Consider the following 6,289-nt stretch of genomic DNA (forward strand, 5'->3'; position numbering starts at 1 on the left):
GCACTGGGTAAGAGGGAACTCAAGGTTTATTTTTGTTTAACTCTTCTCTCCACTTTGGTCTACACAAATTATCAGCTTTCTAGAATTAATATATCATCATCATCATCATCATCATCATCATCTCCTTTAAAGATAGTGTTACCTCTCATTCCAAGCCTCACTTTTTAAATATCTGCAGTAGAATGCATTCCTCTCTCCAGTATTAGGTAGTCCAATAGGTAAGAGCAAACTTCAGAGACATCCTGTCCAACTGGAGTTTCTGAGTTCACAGGCTACAAATCTTCTAAGGAAGGGAGCTCAGTACAGCGTGGACATTGACGCCGGTTCTTTGCTTGCTACGTCACTGGGAGAAGAGCTCAAGTAGGAGTTCCTGCCGTGGTGTGTTCCGAGTCACAAGATGCACGGGTGCGCAAGGGCAGTGACAAGAAGTAACCCAGCAGAAAGAAACCAGGGGGAAGGAACAGTGACAACCAAGGGGGAAGGGACAGTGACTCATCTCCTCCACCTCCTCTGGGACTTACTGTTTCTCAACACTTTGAAAAGCAGAAAGTCTGCAGACCGTTAAAACCACAGCGATGCCCAGTCCCAACCAAAGAAGGGAAAGACGGACAGTAAGTGGGGTAACAGCATCTGCCCTCTGAATGACGGGAACAGAAGGAAAGAGCGAGACACGCTTCCGCGGCCACGGGACCAATACCACGTAAGCAGATGCGGCAAAGACCAGGCCTCCCTGCCGCTCTCAGCCCGGGCAGCACGCCCAGGGCAGTTCCATCTGACCTGGGACGGGACAATAGCATCCCTCTTAGGTCCAACCACTTGGGGTTCCCGCTGGTCCCTCCACCTCGCCCGGCCCCTCCAGGTTTCCTCTTGCAGGAGGGAGTTGCCGGCTGATTCCATGGCAGCCAGCAGCAGGACTCCGCTCAGCCAGTCAGGGAGTCCCAGCGTGCATGGGGCCACAGAGGACGCCTTTCCCCCAGAGTAGAGGCAGAAAGCAGAGGCTGCCCTTGTAGAGTCTGCGTGTTCTTTGGGGGAGGAGGAGTCCTTGAAGAGGTGGGCCTGGTGGAAGGTAATGAGGGCAAGTGCCCGGGCGGCATTCGTGCTGGTTTCATTGAGTGAGTGAGTGAGTTCTCTGAGCGTGGGTTGTTTTAAAGTGAAACCACTCCATACGTTTGGTCCCTTTCTACCATGTCGTGATGCAGCCAGGAGGCTCCTGCTGGGAACCAGTGCCAGGCACTTGAACTTCCAGGCTGTGAGCTAAACAAACCTCTTTTCTTTATAAAGTATCCAACTTCGAGTACTTTGCATAGCAACGCACGATGGACTCACACACCACTGTTCAGACCTCTTACGCCTCAGCTCACACAGGGTGAGTCTCTGTGTGTACGCAGATGTCCCTCCCTCCTGAACTGCTCCTCCACCGACCTCGCATGTTGGTTCATGAACTCTTCCACCTCGAAGCTCTGCGCCCACAGCCTGTCACCGCCTGTTCCCTTGTGTGCTGGAGCTGGTGGGACTCAGAGAGCCTGCTCCGCCAGCGACTCCTCATCCTGTTCTGGTCACCAGGGGCTGAAGGAGGCCCTGGGATCTCACCTCCACGAGCGGAGTCTGACTGGGCTGCCCTGGGCGCTGACTGGGCTCCACCTTCACCAAACCAGGTAGGACACAGAGCGCTTCCCCACCCGACAACGCATCAGCTGAGACAGAGCTCCCCGATCATCCGAAAGTGGCCTGGAGCCGCCTGCATAGGCTTCGTAAGGATGCAACAACCATATTCATCCTTAGTGCTTCAGCCCAAAGACGCACAAGAAATTATGTCTCATCTTAGCAATGAAAATCCAATTATCCTTAGTTCCCAACAGAGCCAGCTCTACCTGGAGTCTCAGGGGAGAGGGGACGGAAGCCATCAGGGCCAGTTTGGCTTCTGGAGAACACGACAGGTATTTCAGGGGGGATTTGAAAAGTCAAGTCTCTATGGACGTGCTTTGCCCCAGTTAGAAAGCACACGCGGCGAACCCCCACCCTCTCCTCTCTACCTTGACCTTCACTTCAGCCCCAGGTCCTGGGGCTCTCCCACAAGGGAGGACGTCCTAAAAACACCTTCTCAGATGGAGAGAGCCATAGAACACTCAGAAAAGAAAGAAAACAAAACTCCTTAACTCCAGGAGCACAGAAACCGTTACAAAGTTTCTGTATCCCCTCGCAGACTCTGAAAACGTTAAGTCCTGACATAAAAATACTTTTATTAAACAAGGGAATTAATCATAGAAAAATGGCACTCTAACAGAACATTGTAAAAGGAAGACAGTGAGAATAAGGTCTCATCCCTGCCCTCGGAGGTAAACACCATAAACACCACTACCAGGTGCAACCCGCTTTCCTGTCTCCCTCCCTGGGTCAGGGTATGTTTTAATAAGAACTCCTTCCTCATCGCTGCCGTTCTGTTCTGCCTTCACCCATTCCTTTAATATACATTTATTGTGCACCTACTGGGCACAGCCAGCACTTTATTGGGTTAAAACAATGTAGCAAAGTGGCACAGCCCCTCGTGGTTCCCCTGAGGTTGGCAGCCTACAGGGAGACAGACCTCAAGCAACCAGGAATCTTTCTTTGAGACATTCATGGTATTTTTCTTCTGGCCTCAACCTCTCCCACCACCTCCCCCCACAAATTCCAGTCTCCTGCCAGCTTTTATTTACTAGTATGCTCTCCTCACTGCTCAGGTAGAGTGGGTGGCCTGGAACTCTGTTCCTTCTTGCGCAGTCCCCGTGTCCCCGGGACAGTGAGCCACGGCTGGGAGGCAGCGCTGTGGCGCACAGGAGGCGCCTTAGCCTGCGGCCTTGCTGGGGATTCCAGGACACCTCCTGAGACCCGCGCAGGAAGGGGAGGGTGCCGGTGGGCACGTGGCGCAGCTGGGGGAAGCCAGTCCAGGAAGAGGAAGGGCGGTGCTTCGCTGTGGGGGAACAAGTCACCGTGCTCAGGACGCGCGGCTCTGGATGCCTCTGGAGCCAGGGAGGGCGCTGAGCAGCCCAGGGCCTGGGGCCACCATTCAACCAACTTCACCAGGTCAGGGTTTGGGCAGCAGAGACGTGGGCTTGCTTTGTGTGTGGGCTTGTTTTGGTCTGCTTAATGCTGCCAGGCAAGTGACTGGGACTTTACCTTCTTCAGTGGACGAGGAGACCATGCAACGCAGACCACCACGACGGACGTGCCGGGATGCAAGCTGAGCGGGTCGGGGTCCACCCCAGCCGCAGCCTGGGTCGGGGAAACCTCCTGGTGTGCATAGCACAACTGGTCACTGGTGTGGACACTTTAAATGTCCTAAATGCAGCCTGTTTTTATAACTAAAATTGACTATAAGGTTCGCCTCAGCATCGCCAGAGAAGTCCTGAGCTGCCTCATCTTCCTGTAGAGATGAAGCCCCTTCCCTGCTCCCAGCAGTTTAGGGGACATGGGCAGGAAACCACGGTCGTGTTGGGATACACGCCTGTCCCACCTGGGATCTCTGCTCTGGGCCCACCAGCCTCTGCCCTTGTCCTGCCTGGGGCCGCTCGGCTTCCTGCCTTCCTCTCTCCACCTCAGCCTACTCCACTGCCCAGCCTTGCCTATTCCTGTTGCTGTTGCCCAAAGCCTCCAGGTCTGGCGGGCCCTGCTGTCACAGGGTGAGCTTCTGGCCACTCTGTGGGACAGCCAGGCCTTCCTAGCCCTGTGGCACTCACGCCCAGCCCTGTGGCCAGGCACTGTGAAGCTGCCTGAGCACGCCACCCACCTGCACCTTGCTCCTCCTGTCCCCACAGTGTCCCCTCTCCATCCCTGCTTCTCTGAAAGTCCTGATCGTCCTCCGAAGGCCCAGGGGAAATGCCAGTCCTTTCCTGTCTGCCTGGGCAGACCTGACCTCCCTCTTTCCCTCTGGCCACCAGCTTTACTGCCCCAGTGCCGGCATTGTGCTGGCTGCTGGATACCAGGCTGAAACCGCATGGCCTTTGTCGGGAGGCCCTGCCGGGTCCACACAAGCAGAGAGGTACGCGCGTTCCACAGTGGTCTTCCACAGCACCCGGCGACGGGGCTGTCACGAGGGGGACACGGGCCGGCTTGGCCTCCCGCAGTGCACACCTTCAGCACCGCTGCGCACACATCTCCACCACGCTGTGAGCTGCTGGTCTGGAAAACTGGCCAGGATGAAGATCAGCGTCAGTCCGGGTCGCTCCTCTGGGACAGCTCCTCCTGTGGGGGGGGCCCTCGGCCAGGCCTGTTTAATAGAAACCCCTCCAGCAGTGACTTGTAGGCGTAAAGCTCTTTTCACACACCATCTAATTTGCCCTCAGGACGGCAGCCCTCAAGCTTGGCGGCTTTAAGAAAATGCCGCTGCCCAAGCCGCGTCCCGGGAGGAGTGCGGTCATCCCTGTGGCCTGTGCTCAGGTGTTGAAGGAGAGCCACCTTCTTGGGCACTCAACCAGGCGGTTGGGGTGGAGAAGGGGGTTCCTGGTGCATCGCAGTTCTGTCCCCTTGGTGTGGGGGACCCAGTAGGGGGAGGGTAAGCACCTTGCTGAGTGGCTCTGGGGCTAAGGATGGGGTCAGCACCTGACTTGAGGGCTGTGGTCACCATACGCTTCTCCTCAGGAAACCATCAGGAGCAGCTGCTGGAGCTCGGGTTTACGTGCAGGGCCTTGCTGGGCAGCCTGGGTCTGGGCTTTGAAAGCACCAGCAATGTGGGTCTCATGGGGAGAGGCCTGCGCGAGCAGGAGGAGCCCAGAGGGAAGAGAGCTCACTAGTAGGAGTGGAAAGCAAGAGGGAACACCGCCCTGCCCCCGGCCTCGTGGAGAGCGACCTTTATCTCAGTGAATGCTCTCTGTGACTTCACTGGCCTCCTCCCAGGGACTCAACCCTGAGTACTCTAACCAGACACGTCAGTTTGGTTGGTTAGACAGAAGCAGTCTCTCAGAAGTCATCTTATGACTCTGCAGGCTAGACATATCCACTTCCGCCAGGTTCCCAGATTCTCAAAAGTACCAACAAATTAGTAGGGAACGTTCCCTGCATTTTAACTGTGAACTGTGTTCAAAACCATGAACCCAGAAGAAGAGTGAACAGCCACAAAGCTGGTTGCACACGGCAGCTCCCGGCCTGTGGAGAAGTTGAACTCCAAGAGTTTGCTCGTAAGTCAGCTGCTGGGAATGCTCGAGGACTTTCCCACAGAAACCATGTTTTAGGTGTGGTGAGGTTCTTAAGGTCTCCCACGGAGGCTGTCTAACTCTCGAGATAACAAGGAGCATTAACAAGGCAGAGAATTCCAGAAATTCTCCAGGATTATGTTCTGGGAGAAAAAGCAGAGTAAAGAAAGCAGAGCTTCCCAGGGCCGGGTGGGGTGGAGACGTGAGGAACGCGGGTGGCAGACTCTGCTGTCCTGGGTGGGGGCCTGGAGCCAGGGCCACTGTGCAGAGAGAGCAGGGCCAGGCCAGGACAGACAGGTGGAGTGCCGGAGAGCTTTCAGGACAGAGCCAGGAGCTAGCAGCCCAGGAAGAAAATCGTGAGCAGTGTCAGAGTAAAACTGGAGAGGAAGCAAGGGTGTGGTAGATCACAGGTGTGTGGTAGATCATGAGTGTCATGTTCTTCAAGAGAGTCAAGGAGAGCTTGGAATTTTAAGCAAAGGTTAGTTATTTTTTATTGCCAGATTTGGATGTCTTTTTGTTTTTTTGGTTTCGTGTATACGTGCGTGTGTGTGTGTGTTTCCATTCCTCAATTTTTTTACTAGAACATTATAGAGGAAGTAGCCCAAGAGAGCTCCAACATTTATTTGGTCTTTCTGTGGAAAAACCTGTGTTCTAGATCCAGGAGGTGAGCAATGATACTCAGGCAAATGGCAAAAAGAAGGGAAAAAGAGGGCTTCCTTAGCGTTTGCTCAATAGACGTTTATAGAACCAGCATTTTATGGAGTGCTGTCTAGGTCACTGTCACTGTGAGGAACACTAGACAGGTTGAGACGCAGAAAGAGGCGAGGCGAGGGCTTGTCCTGAGGGCACACGGGCAGAGGGAGACACCTGCAGACCCCCAGGGCATCCCTCCTGGGCTGCGGTGGACATGCTGCAGGACACAGGTGGGAACGGCTGCCTCTGCCTGGAGTGGGGCAGCTCCCAGGGACAGCTCCCTCCCCGAGCGGGACCCCGGCATCTGGCCTGTGCCGTCAGCCTCCAGGCACCCTGGCAGGCGATCCTCTGTCATTCCATTCCTCTCTGTCAACTCTGAAAGTTCCTTTTTCTTTCTTTTATTCTCTTCTGAATTCCTCCCTTCCTTC

General features: G+C 55.0%; 1 long non-coding RNA gene across 2 annotated transcripts; it reads left to right on the plus strand.

Moving 5' to 3' along the window:
* Nucleotides 1–405: 405 nt before the first annotated feature.
* Nucleotides 406–3,700, plus strand: LOC124988898 (uncharacterized). Of its 2 annotated transcripts, none has more exons than XR_007109513.1 (3): nt 406–700; nt 1,282–1,937; nt 3,166–3,700. It is a non-coding gene; the product is annotated as an uncharacterized LOC124988898 (long non-coding RNA). The 2 variants fall into 2 exon arrangements; XR_007109514.1 differs by having other exon boundaries at nt 412–700; nt 1,282–1,655.
* Nucleotides 3,701–6,289: the final 2,589 nt, after the last annotated feature.

Source organism: Sciurus carolinensis, chromosome 7 (genome assembly GCF_902686445.1).
Source record: "Sciurus carolinensis chromosome 7, mSciCar1.2, whole genome shotgun sequence".
NCBI classification, from domain to species: domain Eukaryota; kingdom Metazoa; phylum Chordata; class Mammalia; order Rodentia; family Sciuridae; genus Sciurus; species Sciurus carolinensis.